Raw genomic sequence first — 23,025 nt, forward strand, 5'->3', positions numbered from 1 at the left:
TAACACTAATAGGTCATGATTGGGATATACTGTCCTGGAATTTGGTGACATCATCATACGTAAACAACATGGAGTTGATGTTTGGGAGGTGTGAGCTCCATAATGGTGGCCGGCGTTCTAGCCTTTGTTTGGTCCCCTCCTCATGGCTCCATCTGTCAGAGGTCAGCAAAGCCTGGGATTCTTAATAGTTTAGCAGAGATAATCTTCACCTAATCTACTTAAACTTCTCAGAGTACTTCTATGGGATGAGAAGGAGCTGTGATAGAACCCTGCGAGCAGCCAAGTGCAGAACTGTGAGTATCTCCCCGGGATGTATGTGAAATAAATGATATTAAAGTGAAGGAATTGGGATTAAAAGAAGCCCTGAGAGGTCCAATGTGGAATCCTCTTTAGTGTCAGGCGCAGAAACGCTCAAGAAACTTCCTGGATTTTCTTTCTATAGAATATAGTTTTATGGAAAGTTCTCTGTTATAAATCACCTGTGATGTGACAAGCCTGGGATCTGTCCATGTACAGGAACGTGGTTAGGGCTCCAATCATACCGACCAGCGACCACTGTCTATTGGGGTTTTCAGTTGATTGATTGACTCAAGTGAAGCGTTATCAAGAAGTCATCCTGGTAATGTAATATACATATAAATCTTTGCTGTTCTTCCTCTAGCATTTCTATTTCCTTCCTTCTTCCTGTCCTTTGCTGAAGTGTCTCCTTCCTTCCTTTTTTACCTTCCTCCAATGAATCTTCTAGTTCATTCGTTCATTGGTTCCTTCCTTCCTACCTTCCTTCAGGTTCCTTCCTTTCTTCTACTGAAACTTCTACTTCCTCCCTTCCTTCCTTCCCTCCACTGAAACTTCTAGTTCCTTCCTTGCTTCCTTCCTTCCCTCCACTGAAACTTCTAGTTCCTTGCTTCCTTCCATCCTTTCCTTCCTTTGCTGAATTGTCTCCTTCCTTCCTTATCTTCTTCCACTAAAACGTATGGTTCCTTCCTTCCTTGCTTGCTTCCTTCCATCCTTTCCTTCCTTTGATGAAGTCTCTCCTTCCTTCCTGATCTTCCTCTACTGAAACTTCTAGTTCCTTCCTTCCTTATCTTCCTCTATTGAAACTTCTAGTTCCTTCCTTCCTTGCTTCCTTCCTCCCGTCCTTTCCTTCCTTTGCTGAAGTCTCTTCTTCCTTCCTTCCTTCCTTCCTTCCTTCCTTCCTTCCTTCCTTCCTTCCTTCCTTCCTTCCTTCCTTCCTTCCCTTCCTCTACCGAAACTTCTATTTCGTTCCTTTCTTTCCTTTGCTTAAATCTCTCCTTCCTTCCCTCCACTGAAACTTCTAGTTCCTTCCTTCTGTCCATCCTTTCCTTCCTTTGCTGAATTGTCTCCTCCCTTCCTTATCTTCTTCCACTGAAACCTCCAGTTCCTTCCTTCCTTGCTTCCTTTCTTCCGTCCTTTCCTTCCTTTGCTGAAGTCTCTCCTTCCTTCCTTCCTTACCTTCCTCTACTGAAACTTCTAGTTCGTTCGTTCCTTCCTTCCTTCCTTCCTTTGCTTTGTTGAAGTCTCTCCTTTCTTTCTTATCTTCCTCCACTGAAACGTCTAGTTGCTTCCTTCCTTCCCTGAAGTGTCTCCTTCCTTCCTTACCTTCCTCCACTGAAACTCCTAGTTCCTTCATTCCTTCTTTCCTTCTGTCTTTCCTTCCGCCTTTCCTTTCGCTGTTCCTTTCGCCCTTCCTTCCATCCTTAGCTGAAGTATCTCCTACCTTCCTCCACTGAAACTCCTAGTTCCTTTCTTCCTTCCTTCCTTTGTTTTTTCCCTAAAGTTTCTCTTTCTTTCATTCCCTACATTCCCCTATTGATAATTGTACTTCCTTCCTTCCTTCATTTATTCCTTCCTTCCTTCCCTTTAAAGTCAGGGTGAAATGAGAGTTCCACAGAAAAAAATTAGTCATTCAAATTTTTGTTTTGCATGACAGGAGGTCAAAGAAAAATCCAGCGCGTTTCAGGTCCTCCATACTTCCCACCGTAGTGTGTATACCCCCAATGCTGTATCTTGGCCTAGTTCAACAAGGCCCAGGCCTAGGGCGGCACTTTGCAGGGGGTCGTCAAAAAAGCCACCCCCGCATGAAAAAACAGCCTCCTCCTGGCTCCTGCACAAAAAGAGTCCCCACCACTTGCCAGTCTTATGGGCTGGAGTGGGTCAGGTGGCAGAGCCTCGGAGGAAAATTAGTCTGGTGCCCCCATAAAGCGGCCGCTCTGCTGCCAGTATGATAATACTGGCCGGCGGCCAATGACTGGAGGCCGCACTAAACAAAACTGGCGGCTGCCAATAATAGTAAGTGTGGCACTGGCAACAGGTCTTAGCTGCCTATCCTCCTCTGTGGCATACCGGGCTTTTGTAGTCTTCTGGATGAGAAGTAAAGCTGGAACATATACTTTTTTTGCTCATGGTTTTTGCAACCTGCTGATTTGTCCTAGGTTTTTCTGTATAGGAACATCTTAATGCCAGTTAATCCTGTTTTTTTTTTTTTTTTTTTAGCAAAATGTATTGTAATTTAACATAGACAGGTAAAAGATCTTTCAGTCTGTGCGTTGACAATTTTTGGGGTAATTTTTGGCCTGATTGAGTCCTAATGCTTTGACTATTAAACTGATTTATGAATGTCACATGACCACCTTCAAATGGATCTGTTGGGCAGGTCCCCATCCCCAGTGTTCCTCCTGGGATAAGTGGCACTGACAGCCAAGAGCGGTACCGGTGTTCTCAGATCAGCATTGTATGTCCAATGATCCACAAATATGGATTCAGCCCAATCCTATCTGCTGGCCCAATGTGATGTCATTTAGGGGTATTTTAGCAGGTGAATAGGAGAACTTCCACCACTGGAAGGGCTTTTGTTATCACTCAACACTGGCATTTGTTCTGACAACAGTTTGGGATGTTTCAGTGATCATTCAGAATTCATTGCCAGGTGCACTTGCCTCCTTCTGACCTCCATTTTACTGTCCTTTATGCAGATTTTGCATTCCAATCGATTTGCATAGATATGGAAAACCTACTTGAAGCAAGCAAAAGCTTCTCAACAAAACTTCTCAGCTTAGGGTCCATTCACACCAGCTGCTGCATTGGTGAAGGCTTAAGAGGAAAGGGTGTGGTTTGCAGATAACAGGGGGGGGGGTTCTTAAACAGGAAGGGGTGTGGCCGTGGGAGGAAGGGGTGGGTCATATTTAAATTAGGGGGTGAACGAGTTTAATCAGGCCTAGGGCAGCACAAAACCTAAATACATCACTGTATACCCCATCCTGCCCCAAACTGCGTTGACTTTTTCTTTTGACCTGTTCTGTGAAATAGAGATATAATGGATGTATTTTATATCTCTATCTCTCTCTTTCTCTCCACACTTCTTATACTACTCCAGGCATCCCCAATGGTTGCCCCCACACACGCTTGACACCATCTGAACCAAATAAGTTTATCTTGGTCTCATCAGACCACAGGAGATGGTTCCAGTAACCCATGTCCTTAGTCTGCTTGTCTTCAGCATACTGTTTGCCGGCTTTCTTGTGCCTCATCTTTAGAAGAGTCTTCCTTCTGGGATGACAGCCATGCAGACCAATTTGATGCAGTGTGCGGCGTATGGTCTGAGCACTGACAGGCTGACCCCTCCCCCACCCCTTCAACCTCTGCAGCAATGCTGGCAGCACTCATACGTCTATTTTTCAAAGACAACCTCTGGATATGACGCTGAGCACGGCACTCAACTCCTTTGGTCGACCATGGCGAGGCCTGTTCTGAGTGGAACCTGTCTTGTTAAACCGCTGTATGGTCTTGGCCACCATGCTGCAGCTCAGTTTCAGGGTCTTGGCAATCTTCTTATAGCCTAGGCCATCTTTATGTAGAGCAACAATTCTTTTATCACATCCTCAGAGAGTTCTTTGCCATGAGGTGCCATGTTGAACTTCCAGTGACCAGTATGAGAGAGTGAGAGCGATAACACCAAATTTAACACACCTGCCCCACATTCACACCTGAGACCTTGTAACACTAACGAGTCACATGACACCGGGGAGGGAAAATGGCTAATTGGGCCCAATTTGGACATTGTCCCTTAGGGGTGTACTCACTTTTGTTGCCAGTGGTTTAGACATTAATGGCTGTGTGTTGAGTTATTTTGAGGGGACAGCAAATTTACACTGTGAGCCCCCGTTCACACTAAGGCGACCTGTGAGGCGACCTGGTCGCCTCACAGGTCGCCGCAGGTCGCCTCCCATAGGGAAGCTGCGGACCCGTTCTAATAGGAGCGACACAAGTCGCTCCGACTTAGAAAAAGGGTCCGGAGCTTCTTTGGGGCGACCAGGAGGCGACCGCCATAGACTTCAATGTTATGAAGTCCGTGGCGGCCGCTCCGAGGTCGCGGCGCGCTGCTCGCACCGCGATCTCGGAGGTCGCCCCGGGAAGTAGCGTCGCGTGTATGTGAACCGGCGCTTATACAAGCTGTACACTCACTACTTTACATTGTAGCAAAGTGTCATTTCTTCAGTGTTGTCACATGAAAAGATAGAATAAAATATTTACAAAAATGTGAGGGGTGTACTTACTTTTGTGAGATACTGTACATCATATCCTCATACATACAATATGTTATTCATGATGTTTTGATAATGTTAGGCTCATGATTTTATCAGTCACAATTATTTTTACATTATATTATGTTTCATTGTATCCCTGATGAAGGGGAAGTACTGAAACACATTGGCTGCCTTTAACACATCAATAAATGAATTGGGACTCTTATCTTTTAGTTTTCTGCTCCTTCATATATGCATTTCTTGGTGCAATGTCAGACACAGGAAGGAACATGGGGGGGGGGGGTACAGTGACCAGGGCCGCTGATAGGGGGGGACCACCAGCCCTCTTGTAGGGGGCCCGAGCACACAGGGGGGCCCACACAGAGAGGGGGATTAGCGATGGACAACAAATACAGAAATATTCCTCCAGCACCTGAATCTGATCTGTCCCTCTCCCTGCTATCAGCTTTTATCTGCTGAGAAAGAAACAGTCCTCCCTTCACTAATCCCCTCCCTGTGTGGGCCCCCCTCCCAGCACTGGCTCTAATGTTATCTCTACTCAGGAGTTTATTTGTAACTTTGTTTCTCTCTCTCTGTCTCTCTGATCACTGAGCTCCAACTGCCCAGCCTGGATATTTTTCTCATCTCATCTTCAATTTTATTTAACATAGTTTTTTTTTTTTTTAGATTTAGCAGGAATTATGCGAGTTTTGTTATATTTGTGTTTGCTAATAGTGATTTTGTGGTAATTTTAGCTAAATATATCTTTAATATTTTCTTGGGGGGGCTGATAGGTAGTCTGTATGGGGTCGCACGATTTCTAACAGCAGCCCTGACGGTGACTATTGTTGCGCATGAAAAAAAGCAACGATGGCAGCTGCCGTAGGTGTGCGCAGCGTATTGCATTAGGTTGTGCACCCCAAAGCTCAAACACTCATGCCTCAGCTGAATGCATGGGAAGTGCTCTGTGCTGAGTGGCTTCCTTTTCAATCACAAACTGAAGCATAGTAAACACTGTGTGCTATGCTTCAGTTATGATGAACATAGTAAGTGAGTGTGCTCACTGTGTTCATTTAGAAAAGGATTTACTAGCCCCCTTCCCCCGCTCTCCATCCTAAAACATCCCAAATAGCAGCCGTGGGGAGAGGAGAAAAAGCCAGAAGCACTGCAGAGTGGGGGAGTCAGTGCCGGGACAAGGTCATCCAGCTCCCAGGGAAAAGATTCCAAATTGCACCCCTCCCCCCCTTTCCCTTAGGGTTAGGGTCATGGTGCCCCTGTCCCTGCAATAAACCATTGTGCCCAGGGCAGCCGTCCCTCCTGCCCACCCCTTGGGGAGCCCTGGAAGTAGGGGGAATCGGCAACGCACATAGTGAATAGGGCGTGCCCAGGCACACCTGGCACACCTCCTGTGCACGCCTATGGCAGCTGCTCTGATCTGTTTCGGAACTAGAAGATAAAATGGAGAGGTGCGGATGGGCAGAGCAATATACAAACCAATCCACACTGGTGGCACACTTTCAGTCTCGTCAGCATTGTAACCTGAGTAGCTGAAACAGTTTAGTTAGTTTTTTTTTTTGTTTGCTTCCCAGTTGGAAGGGTGCCGGGGATTTTCATGTTATTGTGCAAACATGAATGCCTTACCCATGTGTTCCTTCCCCTTTTTGCAAGTTTCAAAGCGATCAGAGCAGCTGCCATTGTTGCTTTGGTGGAATTGGTGCAGACACACATCGGAAATTATTGGCAAAGTAAACCAGTTGAAGCTGATGTGTGTATTTAGCTAGAAACAGATGCAACAATGTGTACAATGTATCTTACTATGAGGAAAAGAGATACAATGCAATTCATCTGACATCAATCACTAAAAAAAAAATCAGGGGATCTCTAGTCCTGCCTTTTTCAACCTGGGGTGCCTTTTTTTTTTACTAGTAATGGCGGCAATCTGGTATTTTTTTTTTTTTTTTAGCAGGACTGCGACATTGCGTTGGACAGATTGGACCCCAAACTTTCTTCAGGGGTGCCTTGGCAAAATGCCTAAAAATTCCCAAAATATTGTATGCAAGCCGGCGTGTGGATGAAGTCCGCCTTTTAGTTACACAAAGTCACAGCTTTCCATTGTGCACCATTGCAATCTTTTAGCTGCCGGTGTTCTAAAATTTCGTCGGACCTGTGAAAATTCCGGACCCTCGTCACTTCTGGTGACGCTCCGTCACAACCAGCTGGTGCGAGCCCCGGTGCGCATGCGCACAAGAAATTTTCCAGGTCCAATGAAATTTTAAGACGTAAAAACAGCTGACTGAGAGGAGGAGGGGCTGAGGTGGGACGCACCGCCGCGGGAATCTTTTACAACACCGCCGCTTCATCGAGCAAGGAACATGTTGCAGAGCTGACTTAGAGGATGCGGGAAGGAAGTGAATACTCATACTAAATAGTCATGATAAAAAAAAAAAATAATAAGAAATACTAAACAAAATTAAATATTAAATAACAAATTACTTAGAGGAGGCGGGAAGGAAGTGATATAGATATATATATATATTTTTTTTTAAACCCTAATATTTGGTATTTAATATTTAAGCCCTAATATTTAATATTTGGTATTTATTATTTATCTTTAGTATTAAATTATGTTTAGTATTTCTTCTTCTTTTTTTTATTATTACTATTTAGTATAAGTATTCAATGGCTCCTGCTGCTGTCAATCACAGCCAGTGAGGAGAGAGTGGGGTGCCCCCATAGAAAGCAGCTTGCTATGGGGGCATACGTCAGGGAGGAGAGGGTCCAGGAGCGTCAGCAGGAGACCCCCACGAGAAGAGGATTGGGGCTGTTCTACAGAGCAGGTAAGTATAACATGCTTATTACTTTAATTAGTACATTAATTGGTTTGCGTAAAAGTTAACCACGCCTACAAGCTATGGTGTGTATATATAATGTAATTATTTTTTTAATTCTCCTAATGGCTGCAATCAGCAACTTATAATGGGAAAGTGAAATTTGGGCGGAAAATCTGACACTGGGGGAACTAACTGCCGGTGACATCACCAGTGGCAGTATTACAGTGATCAGTACTAAAAATCCGCACTGTCACTGTACTAATGACACTGGCTGGGAAGGGGTTAACATCTAGGGAGACCAAAGGGTTCAATATCTGCCTAACTGTATGTAATGAGTGCACTGTGTGCTGCTTTTACTAATGATCTCTTTATTTCTCCTCCCTGCTTTGCAGGGATGAGAAACTGATGGATCGTTCCCTGTGTACAGAGCTCTGTGCTGAATTTCAACACAGAGCTCTGGGCTATGATTGGACACAGCCAATCAGCAGATTCTGGACGTAAACTATTGGCTTGGACTTGCTGATAGACTCCCACTGTGTACAATCAAAGCAGGAACCAGCTGGGGGGCACGCATGCAAGCATTCTAAACCCCAAAGTAGGCAGCGATGTACCAGTACATCGCTTGGCATACAGCGGCCGCCTGTCCACAGTACAATGCGGGTGGGCGGTCATTAGGTGGATATAACAGAGTTTATGATAAGGGACCGCACTTATTAGAGGAGCCTTGGTACAGCCAAGGATTTTTTTCAGGGGGAACGCCGTTCCGGCACCTCCAACACTGAATGTATGTAATGGCAAGGGGTGCCGGGGTGTGCTGGAGGGTCTGTTGATGCTGGCTGCTGTGGGATCCATTGTTGCTGGAGGGGATCTCTTTTTGCAGGGGAGGGTCTTCTGTTGCTGGTGGCAGGACTATTGTTGATGGGGGTGAGTCTCTTATGTTCCTGGGGGGTCAGTTGTTGCTGGGAGGGATCTACTGTTCAGGGAGGAGTCCATTGATGATGGCTGTGGGGGAGATTGGTTGTTGAGGCAAGGGGAATATTGTTGCTGGGGGGGGGGGGTATTTTGTTGCATGTGGCCCATTGTTTCTTGAGGTATCTATTGTTGCTGAAGGGGGATCTCTTTTTGTAGGGGGGGTCTTCTGTTGCAGGTGGCAGGACTATTGTTGATGGGGGTGAGTCTCTAATGTTCCTGGGTGGTCAGTTGTTGCTGGGAGGGATCTACTGTTCAGGGAGGGGTCCATTGATGATGGCTGTGGGGAGATTGGTTGTTGATGGCTGGGGGGGGGGGGGGGGGTGAGGGCGGGTATTTTGTTGCATGTGGCCCATTGTTTCTTGGGGTATCTATTGTTGCTGAAGGGGGATAGGGGGATCTCTTTTTGTAGGGGGGGGTCTTCTGTTGCAGGTGGCAGGACTATTGTTGATGGGGGTGAGTGTCTAATGTTCCTGGGTGGTCATTTGTTGCTGGGAGGGATCTACTGTTCAGGGAGGGGTCCATTGATGATGGCTGTGGGGTGATTGGTTGTTGAGGCAAGGGGAATATTGTTGCTGGGGGGGTATTTTGTTGCATGTGGCCCATTGTTTCTTGGGGTATCTATTGTTGCTGAAGGGGGATCTCTTTTTGTAGGGGGGGGGTCTTCTGTTGCAGGTGGCAGGACTATTGTTGATGGGGGTGAGTCTCTAATGTTCCTGGGGGGTCAGTTGTTGCTGGGAGGGATCTACTGTTCAGGGATGGGTCCATTGATGATGGCTGTGGGGAGATTGGTTGTTGAGGCAAGGGGAATATTGTTGCTGGGGGGGGGGGGGTCTTTTGTTGCAGCTGGCCCATTGTTTCTTGGGGTATCTATTGTTGCTGGCTGCAGGGGATCTATTTTACTGCTTTCTTGTTATTGACGTGTTCCATACAAAGGACTTAGTCCTACGAATGTTACATGGTTCTGTATTCTCTAAAAGGAATGGTCCTGGGAGAGGAACCAAGGAACAGTGCACAGGGGTGGGTAGGGATGGTGACAGGGGGTGAATGGGAAAGGGGGAGTTCCTGAGAAAAAAATCCCTGGGTACAGCAGTGTGACTTCCACATGTATTTGCAAATATATGAAAGTTAACCACTTAAACCCCGGAAGATTTTACCCCCTTCCTGACCAGGCCCTATTTTGAGATTTGGCACTGTGTGACTTTAACTGATAATTGCGCGGTCGTTCGACGCTGTACCTAAACAAATTTGACGTCCTTTTTTTTCCCACAAACAGAGCTTTCTTTTGGTGGTATTTGATCACCTGTGCGATTTTTACTTTTTGCGCTATAAACAAAAAAAGAGCGACAATTTTGCAAAAATAACAATATTTTTCAATTTTTTTTTTATATGAAATTCCCCCAAAAAATGTAAAAATCAAAATTTTTAACATTTTAGGCCAATTTGTTTTCTGCTACATATTTTTGGTAAAAAAAATCGCAATAAGCGTATTTTGATTGGTTTGCGCAAAAGTTATTACGTTTACTAACTAAGGGAAAGATTTTTGTCATTTTTATTGTTTTTTTTTAACGAGTAATGTCGGCGATCTGCAATTTTTTTTTTTGTGGGACTGCGACATTGCGGCGGACAGTTCGGACCCTTGACTGACATTTTTGGGGGTATCAGTGACATTACTGCAGTAATCAGTGCTATACATATGCACTGTTACTGTAAAAATGACACTGGCAGGGAAGGAGTTAACTTTATTGGAGATGCAGGGGTTAAATGTGTCCCTAGGGGCGTGCTTCTAAATGTTATGGGATGTGGCTGTTTGTGTAACTACAGAGATATATGATCCTACATAGCAGGACCGTATGATCTCTGCTGTTACACAGGGGAGAATGACAGGCGGCTTTGTTTACATTAGCCGCCTGCCTTTCTCCCTCTGTACCAGATGATCGCGAGTGACCGGCGGACATCGGGTCCGCCGGTCACATGCACGGGGATCACAGTGAGCTAGCGGGGACGGGAGCGCACCACCGGCGGTGCGCGCTCGCCCCCTATTTGCTCGCAGTCGAGTGACGTACCCATTCGTCACTTTACCTGCACGGGGCTGACCGCCGCAGTATATGTACTTGCGGTGGTCGGCAAGCGGTTAAGCCCCTGCTTTGAACCTGAGTAGTTGAAACAACGTAGATGTTTTTGCTGACTAGCCTGAAATTGTGCCATAGATCTTCTGTATTGTTTTGTTGCTCCTTTGTCACTTTTCTGTTTCCGTCTTCTACAAACCACTTCCTTTCCCTCTGTACACATCAGTAAAACACACTGTGATTGCCATAAGTCTGCGAACCCCTGACCATCACACCTCCCCACTCCAAAGCCATGGCCATTAACCACTTTAGCCCCGGAAGATTTTACCCCCTTCCTGACCAGGGCCTATTTTGCGATTCAACACTGTTTGACTTTAACGAACAATTGCGCGGTCGTGCGACACTGTGCGACGTCCTTTTTTTCCCACAAATAGAGCTTTCTTTTGGTGGTATTTGATCACCTGTGCGATTTTTACTTTTTGCGCTATAAACAAAAAAAGAGCGACAATTTTGAAAAAATAACAATATTTTTCACATTTTTTATATGAAATTGCCCAAAAAAATGTAAAAATCAAAATTTTTTAAAATTTTTGGCAAATTTGTTTTCTGCTACCCATGTTTGGTAAAAAAAAAAAATCGCAATAAGCGTATTTTGATTGGTTTGCGCAAAAGTTATTGCGTTTACTGACTAAGGGAAAGATTTCTGTCATTGTTGGTGTTTTTTTTTAACAAGTAATGGCGGCGATCTGCGATTTGTTTTGTGGGACTGCGACATTGCGGTGGACAGATCGGACCCTTGACTGACATTTTTGACACTTTTGGGGGTACCAGTGACATTATTACAGTAATCAGTGCTATACATATGCACTGTTACTGTAAAAATGACACTGGCAGGGAAGGGGTTAACTTTATTGGTGATTCAGGGTTTAAGTGTGTCCCTAGGGGCGTGTTTCTAACTGTAAAGGGGTGTGGCTAGTGATGTAACCACAGAGACATACGATCCTACATAGCAGGATGGTATGATCTCTGCAGTTACACAGGGGAGAATGACAGACGGCTTTGTTTACATCACCGCCTGCCTTTCTCCCTCTGTACAGGGAGATCGCGAGTGACCGGCGGACATCGGGTCCGCCGGTCACACGCGCGGACTTGTTAGGGAACAAGCGGGGGGGGAGCGCGCCTCCGGCGGCGCGCGCTCGCCCCCTAGAGGCTCTCAGGCGAGCGACGTGGTCCTACGTCACTTTGATCGGCAAGCAGTTAATATGGAGATGTCCTCCTTTGTAGCTATGACATCATCCGCTCTTCTGGGAAGGCTTTCCATAAGATTTTGGAGGGTGTCTGTAGGAATTTGCAGATTTGTGAGGTCAGGTACTGATGTTGGATGAGAAGACCTTGCTCAGATGTTGGCCCCACGTTTGGCACCAAAAAGACTTTATTTTCAGTCGGTTTTTCAAATGATCCCAAAGGTGATCAGTGGGGTTGAGGCCCACAAATGTCAGGACAGTACAAATATCCCCCAACTGACCCCTTTTTAGAAAGTAGACAGTCCAGAATATTTAGTAGGAGGCATGGCGAGTTTTTTGAAATTGTAATTTTTTGTCATAATTTTTTGAAAAATGAATAAATAAAAATAAATTAAAATGAAAACAATTTACAGGTTTTTTTTTGTTTTTTTTTACATACTGTCACCAGTGCAGCACAGCATCATCATATAACTAGTGTGGCAGTGATCAGGAACACTGACTGGTGACAGTACTGAAAAAAATATATATATATACTGTATATATATATATATATATATATATATATATATATATATATATATATATATATATTATAATATATATATATATATATACAGTGGGTACGGAAAGTATTCAGACCCCCTTAAATTTTTTTCTCTTTGTTATATTGCAGCCATTTGCTAAAATCATTTAAGTTCATTCTTCTTCCTCATGAATGTACACATAGCACCCCATACTGACAGAAAAGCACAGAATTGTTGACATTGTTGCAGATTTATTAAAAAAGAAAAACTGAAATATCACATGGTCCTAAGTATTCAGACCCTTTGCTGTGACACTCATATATTTAACTCAGGTGCTTTCCATTTCTTCTGATCATCCTTGAGATGGTTCTACACCTTCATTTGAGTCCAGCTGTGTTTGATTATACTGATTGGACTTGATTAGGAAAGCCACACACCTGTCTATATAAGACCTTCCAGATCACAATGCATGTCAGAGCAAATGAGAATCATGAGGTCAAAGGAACTGCCTGAAGAGCTCAGAGACAGAATTGTGGCAAGGCACAGATCTGGCCAAGGTTACAAAAAGATTTCTGCTGCACTTAAAGTTCCTAAGAGCACAGTGGCCTCCATAATGCTCAAATGGAAGACGTTTGGGATGAACAGAACCCTTCCTAGAGCTGGCCGTCCGGCCAAACTGAGCTATCGGGGGAGAAGAGCCTTGGTGAGAGAGGTAAAGAAGAACCCAAAGATCACTGTGGCTGAGCTCCAGAGATGCAGTCAGGAGATGGGAGAAAGTTGTAGAAAGTCAACCATCACTGCAGCCCTCAACCAGTCGGGGCTTTATGGCAGAGTGGCCCGATGGAAGCCTCTCCTCAGTGTAAGACACATGAAAGCCCGCATGGAGTTTGCTAAAAAACACCTGAGGGACTCCAAGATGGTGAGAAATAAGATTCTCTGGTCTGATGAGACCAAAATAGAACTTTTTGGCCTTAATTCTAAGCGGTATGTGTGGAGAAAACCAGGCACTGCTCATCACCTGTCCAATACAGTCCCAACAGTGAAGCATGGTGGTGGTAGCATCATGCTGTGGGGGTGTTTTTCAGCTGCAGGGACAGGACGACTGGTTGCAATCGAGGGAAAGATGAATGCGGCCAAGTACAGGGATATCCTGGAGAAAAACCTTCTCCAGAGTGCTCTGGACCTCAGACTGGGCCGAAGGTTTACCTTCCAACAAGACAATGACCCTAAGCACACAGCTAAAATAACGAAGGAGTGGCTTCACAACAACTCCGTGACTGTTCTTGAATGGCCCAGCCAGAGCCCTGACTTAAACCCAATTGAGCATCTCTGGAGAGACCTAAAAATGGCTGTCCACCAACGTTTACCATCCAACCTGACAGAACTGGAGAGGATCTGCAAGGAGGAATGGCAGAGGATCCCCAAATCCAGGTGTGAAAGACTTGTTGCATCTTTCCCAAAAAGACTCCTGGCTGTATTAGATCAAAAGGGGGCTTCTACTAAATACTGAGCAAAGGGTCTGAATACTTAGGACCATGTGATATTTCAGTTTTTCTTTTTTAATAAATCTGCAACAATGTCAACAATTCTGTGTTTTTCTGTCAGTATGGGGTGCTATGTGTACATTCATGAGGAAGAAGAATGAACTTAAATGATTTTAGCAAATGGCTGCAATATAACAAAGAGTGAAAAATTTAAGGGGGTCTGAATACTTTCTGTACCCACTGTATATATATAATTTTTTTTAAATGTTTTACACATTTTTTTTTTATTACAACTTTTTTCTTTTTTTTCCCGATTTTTATTTTTTAACACCCTGTGACCAGAACAATATAATGTTACCATAGAAACACTGTACTACTCTGGGGAAGTGATCAGGTTTGCACACATCTCAGAAGGGATTTTGTCCCACTCCTCTTTGCAGATCCTCTCCAAGCCATGAAGGTTTGGAGGCTGACGTTTGGTAACTCAAACCTTCAGCTCCCTCCACATATTTTCTATAGGATTAATGTCGGGAGACTGACTAGGCTACTCCAGGACCATAATGTGCTTCTTCTTGAGCCGCTCCTTTGTTGCCTTGGCGATATGTTTTGGGTCATTGTCATGCTGGAAGACCCATCCATGACCCATCTTCAGTGTTCTGGCTGAGGGAAGGAGGTTCTCACCCAAGATTAGAAGGTACATGGTCCCATCCATCGTCCCTTTGATGCGGTGAAGTTGTCCCCTTAGCAGAAAAACACCCCCAAACAATAATGTTTCCACCTCCATGTTAGATGGTGGTGAGTTGAGTTGATGCCAAAGAGCTTGATTTTGGTCTCATCTGACCACAACACTTTCACCCAGTTCTCCTCTGAATCATTCAGATGTTCATTAGCAAACATCAGACGGGCTGTACCATGTGATTTCCTGAGCAGGGGGACCTTGCGGGTGCTGCAGGATTTCAGTCCTCCATGGGGTAGTGTGTTACCAATTGTACTCTTGGTGACGATGGTCCCAGCTGAGATCATTGAGAAGATTCTCCCGTGTAGTTCTGGGCTGATTCCTCACCGCTCTCCATCATCATTGATCCTCCATGAGGTGAGATCTTCCATGGAGCCCCAGACCGAGGGAGACTGACAGTTATTTTGTGTTTCTTCCAACCTACTGTTGTCACCGTCTCACCAAGCTGCTTGGCGATGGTCTTGTAGCCATTCCAGCCTTGTGTAGGTCTCCAATCTTCTCCCTGACATCCTTGGACAGCTCTTTGGTCTTGGCCATGGTGGAGAGATTGGAATCTGATTGGTTGCTTCTGTGGACAGGTGACTTTTATACAGGTAACAAGCTGAGATTAGGAGCACTCCCTTTAAGAGAGTCCCCCTAATCTTAGCTTGTTACCTGTATAGAAGACACCCGGGAGCCAGAAATCTGCTGATTGATAGGGGGTCAAATATTTATTTCACTCATTAAAATGCAAATCAATTTATAACTTTTTTGAAATGCGTTTTTCTGGATATTTTTGTTGTTATTCCGTCTCTCACTGGTAAAATAAACCGATCAATAAAATTATAGACTGATCATTTCTTTGTCAGGGGGCAAATGTACAAAATCAGCAGGGGATCCAATACTTTTTCCTCCTCACTGTACAGTACAGCAAAACATTGACTGATAAATACTGTGATGCAATATAAAAGTAGATCATAATACTGACACCCCTAGAGGTGGAGGTGTGAGTACAATGATAGGCCTGACTGACCCATGAATACCTCCGCTCAGTGCGTCTCCTGAAGACTGCAGGTGGCCATTTAGTACCTGTGAAGAGCCATATTGACCATAGGGCTGCCACCTCATCCCTTTAAACCAGGACATATATTATTACTGAGGCTGATATAATGCATATAAGGCACCACAATAGTGATAACTATAGCGCTTGCAGTGTCCCCTAGTGGGAAAAAAATATATAACTAACAATAGTGCTAAACTTATATATATATGATGCTCTCAAATAAATACACTGATAAATAGGTAGTAAATAAATAAGCAGATAAATAAATAGACCACTTATAAATATTGTCCTTCACAGTGTACAATGATAAAAAACTTTCAATGTGCCAAAAAGATAATATAATAATAAATCATAAAAGTCCAAAAAAAAAAAAAAAAAAAGGTGACTAAAGTGCTGGTGCTTGTTGCTTGATTTCTTGGTGCTTCCTTCACCGTCACACTATCCGCTTTTTATTTCCCCGTCACGGTTTGTGATTGGAGGTGACTTGCAGGTGGGGCACATTCCAAGGTTGGGATCGTGGCTGGAGGAGACATACCCGAAGGTGGAAGTCCAACCCGTAGTGGCTGCACAGACCCAGGGAGAGCTATCCGAACCGGGAAGGATCTCCTATTAAAGAGGTTGTAAACTCGTTAAAAAAATTTTTTTTTCTTTTACAACCTGCAAGAGAAAGACATAATGAGCTAGTATGCATCGCATACTAGCTCATTATGAAATACTTACCTTAGAACGAGCCCCCGCCGTGCCGCTCTCTTACCTGTATGACGAGCGACATGTTCAGTCGCCCGTCTTCCGGGATCGCGGCATCCGGCCATCGGATTGGCCGGAGCCGCGGTGACGTCACTCCTGCGCACGCGCGCAGGAGCCGACGGTCACGGCACGGGGCTCTGAAGGAACGGTACGATCAGCCGTTCCTTCAGAGCGCATGCGCCAGTGACGTCACTGGATGCATTAAAGGTAAATATCTCCTAAACCGTACATGTTTAGGAGATATTTACAGTACCTATAGGTAAGCCTTATCATAGGCTTACCTATAGGTACAACTTCCTGAGGAGGGTTTACTTCCTCTTTAAGCATAGATGGTTCTAATGTCGTAAGACATATAGAACCCACAGCATCTGGTGAGTGGGCATTTCATTTATTATTCACGGTGAAGGAAGCACCAAGAAATCAAGCAACAAGCACCAGCACTTTAGTCACCTTTTTTTTTTTTTTTTTTTTTTGGACTTTTATGATTTATTATTATATTATCTTTTTGGCACATTGAAAGTTTTTTATCACTGCACACTGTGAAGGACAATATTTATAAGTGGTCTATTTATTTATCTGCTTATTTATTTACTACCTATTTATCAGTGTATTTATTTGAGAGCTTCATATATATATAAGTTTAGCACTATTGTTAGTTATATATTTTTTTCCCACTAGGGGACACTGCAAGCGCTATAGTTATCACTATTGTGATCACTTCTTTTTCATCACTAGCACCCGCACTTTACATAGCAGCTGCAATTAATTTATTAATCTAATTTAATTTATTAATTTAATAATCACTTTATTTATCCACACATTTATTTATTTACTTATATAAGGCACCAAGTGAGTTTAATTACCACCTTAATCACTTATGCACCGCCCGCCACGTATTTATGTTGCTACTTTGACGGTAAATACCATTAAATACCGGGGTTATAGCAGCAGATAGCGGACAGCTGCCAAAACCCCAGTATTTTTTTAATCGGCGGGTGGTCTGCTTTAGCATAAACGTGGTCCCAGCGGTGGATTCAACTCCCCCCCCCCCAGCTTCCCGGTTGTTTTCCCCACTTACTGTAGCCATCGGTAGTGGGGAAAACGATCCGGTCCTTTACCCTCCTAGGCAGAAAGTCGAGTGAGGGCAAGTTGGCCCCCCACTCCACTCTATGGCCTTGGAGGACCGGATAGAACATCATACGTCACTTCCTCCCAACGGCCTTAAAGAGATCATTTTTTTCATGATGACTTTTTTTTTTTTTTATTGCTTTTGAGTGTAGATGTGAGATGTGAGGTCTTTTTGACCCCAGATCTCACAATAAAGAGGTCCTGTCCTGATTATTTCTATTACAGGGGATCTTTACATTCCTTGTAATAGGAATAAAAGTGAACAAAAACATTTTTTTTAAAAGGGACAGTGTAAAATAAATAAATAAATAAATAAAGCATCCCGTCCCTCTGAGCTTGCGCGCAGAAGCAAACACATACGCAAGTCGCGCCTATATATGTAAACGTTGTTTAAAACCACACATGTGAGGAATCGCCGCAATCGTTGCGATAGCAATAATTCTATCCCTAGACCTTCTCTGTAACTCTAAGCTGGTAACCTGTAGAAATTTTTAAAATGTTGCCTATGAAGATTTGTATGTACCACCAGATCCCTCTACTGTTATCACACCCTAGATCCCTCCACTCTGATCACACCCCCATATCCCCCCTATCCCTCCACTCTGATCACACCCCCAGATCAACCACCAGATCTCTCCACTCTTATCACACCCTCAGATCAACCACCAGATCTCTCCACTCTTATCACACCCTCAGATCCCCCCCCATTCCTTCACTCTGATCACACCCCCAGATACCCCCCCACCATCCCTCCAATTCTGATCACACCCTCAGATCCCCCCTATCCCTCCACTCTGATCACACCCCCAGATCCCCCACCAGATCTCTTCACTCTTATCACACCCTCAGATCCCCCCCATCCCTCCACTCTGATCACACCCCCAGATACCCGACCACCATCCCTCCAATTCTGATCACACCACCAGATCCCCCACCAGACCCCTCCACTCTTATCACACCCCCATATCCCCCCTATCCCTCCACTCTCATCGCACCTCCAGTAACCCCCCACCATCCCTCCCCTTTTATCACACCCCCAGATACCACCCACCATCCCTCCATTCCCCCACCAGACCCCTCCACTCTTATCACACCCCCATATCCCCCCTATCCCTCCACTCTCATCACACCTCCAGTAACCCCTCACCATCCCTCCATTCCCCCACCAGATCTCTCCACTCTTATCACACCCCCAGATCCCCCCATCCCTCCACTCTGATCACACCACCAGTTCCCCCACCAGACCCCCCCCCCACTCTTATCACACCCCCATATCCCCCCATCCCTCCACTCTGATCCCACCACCAGTTCCCCCACCAGACCCCCCCCCCACTCTTATCACACCCCCATATTCCCCCATCCCTCCACTTGGATCACACCCCCAGTAACCTCCCACCATCCCTCCACTTTTATCACACCTCCAGATACCACCCACCATCCCTTCACTCTGATCACACTCCCAGATCCCCTACCAGATCTCTCCACTCTTATCACAACCCCGATCCCCCCATCTCTCCACTCTGATCACACCTCCAGATCCCACCACTCTGATCACATCCCCAGATCCCTCTACTCTGATAACACCCCAGATCCCCCACCAGATCCCTCCACTCTGATCATACCCCCAGACCCCCCCACCATCCCTCCACTCTGGTAACACCTCAGAGTGCCTCCTTACATCAATTGCCCCCTCAGAGTGTCCCCCTTACATCAATTTCCCCCTTAAGAGTGCCCACTCACATCAATTGCCCCCTCAGAGTGTTCCCCTTAAATCAACTGTATCCATCACAGTCCTCTATTACATCAATTGCAACCCTCAGAATGCCCCTCTTACACCAATTGTCCCTATAAGGGTCCCCCCTTACATTGCGCACATCAAAGTGCCCTTTTACATCAATTGCCCACTAAGAGTGCCCCCTTACATCATATCCCCCCTCATGGGGACAATTGATGTAAGGGGGACACTGTGAGGGGGCAATTGATGTAACAGGGCATTCTGATGGGGCAACTGATGTGAGTGGGCAATCTTATGGGGGAAAGTGATGTAAGGGGGACACTCTAAGAGTGCCCACTCACATCAGTTGCCCCATCAGAGTGCCCTGTTACATCAATTGCCCCCCCCCAGAGTGTTTCCCTTACATTATTTGCCCCCATCAGAATGCCTCATTACATTAATTGCCCCCCCAGAGTGCCCCCCTTACATCAATTGCCCCATAAGAATGCCCTGTTACATCAATTCCCTCCCCCTCAGAGTGTTCCCCATACATCAATTGCCCCCATAAGAATACCCTGTTACATCAATTCCCCCCCCCTCAGAGTGTTCCCCTTACATCAATTACCCCCATCAAAGTGCCCGTTACATCAATTGTCCCCCTCAGAGTGCCCAGTCACATCAATGGCTTCATCAACTGTCCCTGTCATAGTGCTCTACTACAATTGCCCCCTTACATCAATTATCCACATCAGAGTCCTCTATTATGTCAATTGCCCCCCTGAGATGCCCCCTTACATCACATGCCCTATTACATCAATTGCCCCCCAGAGTGTTTCCCTAACAGTTGATATAACAGAGTGCCCCCATCAGAGTGCCCCGTTACATCAACTGCCCCCCTCAGAGAGCCCCCTTACATCAATTGCCCCCTCAGAGTGGCCCATTACATCAAATGCCCCCATTAGAGCCCAATTTACATTAACAGTCCCTGTAAAGTCCTATGGAATTGTGGATGTACTCTCAGACATTTGGGGGGTTACAACTAAAATCTGGGGGGTCACAGCCCACCCAGTACTAGATCCAGGTCTGAGTCACGCCCTAAACATTATAAAACATTCATTATAAAATGTAATCCTGCAACATTGTAACCGTCGGAAAAATTTCATGAACATTCTAAAGCTCAGATAAGATTTCAGTGATTGGGTTGGTGTCTACTTCTATTTGTGTGCCACTTCCTGATTTTATCGCTTATCAATAATTGATTGCAATATACTTTTTTTCCATTGCTTTTGCAAATGAATTTAATTTTAATGTAGGCGCTGTTGATATTTAAAGATTTTTCTTTGTCTTCTTTCCACCCGTGGACGGGGAGGGTAGTATTGCTCGTCTGCTCTGCAGCCAGGTACAGCTGTCTCCAGTCCTTTGCACCATTCTAGAATTATTCTTCCTCAGATGGGCTACAATAAGGGGATGAGAGAGACACAAAACGTGAATGAGACCGGTAAGATTTTATTTTCATGACAAGAGGTAGAAAACCAACGCACTTCAGGGGCTCAAACCTCCCCCTTCATCAGGGCTTGAATGCTGACAGTACAATGGCAATGGACAATAGTTACAAAATCAACAGATAACAGGATAGTCCTTGGGGTCACCAGACTGTTCATCTCATCATCCGTGGACTTTCCAACTACTGTATCCATATACATTTACTAAAAACATTCAAGCCCTGATGAAGGGGGAGGTTTGAGCCCCTGAAGTGTGTTGGTTTTTTGACCTCTTGTATTGAAAAAAGAATCTTACTGCACTCATCTGGGTTTTATGACACTCATCCTTTTAATGCACTGTAGACTAAAGGTTCTAATCCTTTCTAAGACCAGGGCCTGGTCAAGTCTTCCAAAACCTTTCATGCCCAACTACAAGGAATACAATTTATACTCACACAGACAATGTATGGGAATACAAAAAGTATTGACATGTTGGAAGGTTCTAGATGGGGCTGGACATTACTGTGGAGGGGGGTTTGTGAATTAGAAGACGCATCAGACTTGGTAGGCCGGTCGGGCATGAGGTTCCTAGGGAGGGCTCAGAAGAAAAGAGGTTGGGGGCATTATACGATATACTGTTTCACACTGAAGGCACTATGGAAAGCTGGAGGCTCTACAGCAAACTGTTGGAGGCTGGGTGGCACTGTAGGAGGTTGGGGAGCACTGTGGGACACTATGGACACTATGGAACTAGAAGACACTGTGGAAGTCTGGGCAGCACTATAGGAGGTTGGGGAGCACTGTGGTCCACTATGGATGGTTTGGAGGCACTACGGCAGCTAGGAGGCACTGTGGGAATATGGGCGGCACTGTAGGAGTTTGGGAAGCACTGTGGGCCACTATGGAAGGTTAGGAGGCTCTATGTGAGCTAGAAAGCACTGTGGGAGTCTGGGTGGCACTGTAGGAAGTTGGGGCGGGGAACTGTGGGCCCCAATGTAAGGCTGTCAGGAACTATGGGAGCTCAGAGGCACTGTCGGAGTCTGGGTGGCACTTGAGGAGGGTGGGTAGCACTGTAGGCCACAATGGAAGATTTGGAGGGATTATGGGAGCTGGGAGGCACTGTGGGAGTCTGGTTGGCGCTGTAGAAGGTTTGGCAGCACTGTGGACCACTATGGATTGTTGGGTGGCACTTACGGAACTAGGAGGCACTGTGTGAGTCTGGGTGGCACTGTAGGAGGTTGGGGAGCACTGTGGTCCACAATAGAAGAGTTAGGAGGCACTGTGGGAGTCTGGGTGGCACTGTAGGTGGTTGAGAAGCACTGTGGGCCACAATCTAAGGTTGGGAGGGATTATGAGAGCTGGGAGGCACTGTGGGAGTCTGGTTGGCGCTGTAGAAGGTTGGGCAGACTGTGGACCACTATGGATTGTTGGGTGGCACTTCCGAAACTAGGAGGCACTGTGCGAGTCTGGGTGGCACTGTAGGAGGATGGGGAGCACTGTGGTCCACAATGGAGAGTTAGGAGGCACTGTGGGAGTCTGGGTGGCACTGTAGGCAGTTGAGAAGCACTATGGGCCACAATGGAAGGTTGGGAGGCACTACAAGAGCTAGGAGGCACTGTAAGAGTCTGGGTGGCACTTGAAGAGGGTGAGGAGCACTGTGATCTGCTAGGGATGGGTGGGAGGCACTACGGGAGTCTGGGCAGCACTGTAGAATCAAATGCTTGGTAGCACTGTGGGCCACAATGGAAGGTTGGGAGGCACTATGGGAGCTAGGAGGCACTATGGGAGTCTGGCTGGCATTGTAGTAGGCTGGGAGCACTGTGGACTGTTGTGGAAGATTGGGAGGCACTACAAGAGTTAGGAGGCATTGTGGGAGGTTAAGGGATCTAAAGTTTGCTAGAGACCCAGAAGAGGGGAGGCTGTGGTCCTGCAGGTTGGGAACCACTGCTCTAGACTACGCCAAGATCCACCTAGGTCCAGGGACACCACAGTTGACCGACAGTTGCCTCTAAAAGTTGGATACTCACCTAAACATCTACCTGTATGGGTATTCAGCTTTTCACTTACACATATCCTTCGACAAATGGGACATTTTCCCACTTACTCCTGACTTAGTGGCTTGCACTTCTGCCTTGTAGCACTAAGGTCACCAAATCCCAACCATGGCACTGCCTGCATGGAGTTTGCATGTTCTCCCTCTGCCTGCGTGGGTTTCCTCTGGATACCCCAGTTTCCTCCCACACTCATGTTGGTAGGGTAATTATCTCCTGTCTAAATTGGTCCTAGTATGTGTATGTATGAACGTGAGAGAAGTACCTTCGATTGTAAGCTCCTTGAGTCCTTAAATACTCTAACTGAAGATCTCAGACTTGCAAATTCTAGAATTCCCATGTTACAGAGTAGCCATTGGCAATAAAGGTAATCAGTAATCTCCAGCAAACACTGCAGCTGTGCTAAACTCATAAATCCCTCTTAATTCGCCTTAGTCTGAGGTTCTCTGTAATCCTCAGCA

The 23,025-nt window shown here is 45.6% G+C and overlaps 1 protein-coding gene across 2 annotated transcripts in view; it reads left to right on the forward strand.

Moving 5' to 3' along the window:
* Positions 1 to 251: 251 nt before the first annotated feature.
* The window catches only part of PDE6H (phosphodiesterase 6H), a gene marked incomplete at its 3' end in the record, with an annotated part of 169,828 nt that continues 147,054 nt past the window's right edge, over positions 252 to 23,025 (forward strand). Inside the window, exon 1 of one of the 2 annotated variants that reach the window (XM_082265075.1) lies at positions 252 to 293. The remainder of the gene's footprint in view (positions 294 to 23,025) is intronic. The other variant, XM_082265074.1, reaches the window with a different exon arrangement.

The sequence above is a fragment of the Pelophylax lessonae genome (genome assembly GCF_965119305.1).
Source record: "Pelophylax lessonae genome assembly, chromosome: 8".
Lineage (NCBI taxonomy): Eukaryota > Metazoa > Chordata > Amphibia > Anura > Ranidae > Pelophylax > Pelophylax lessonae.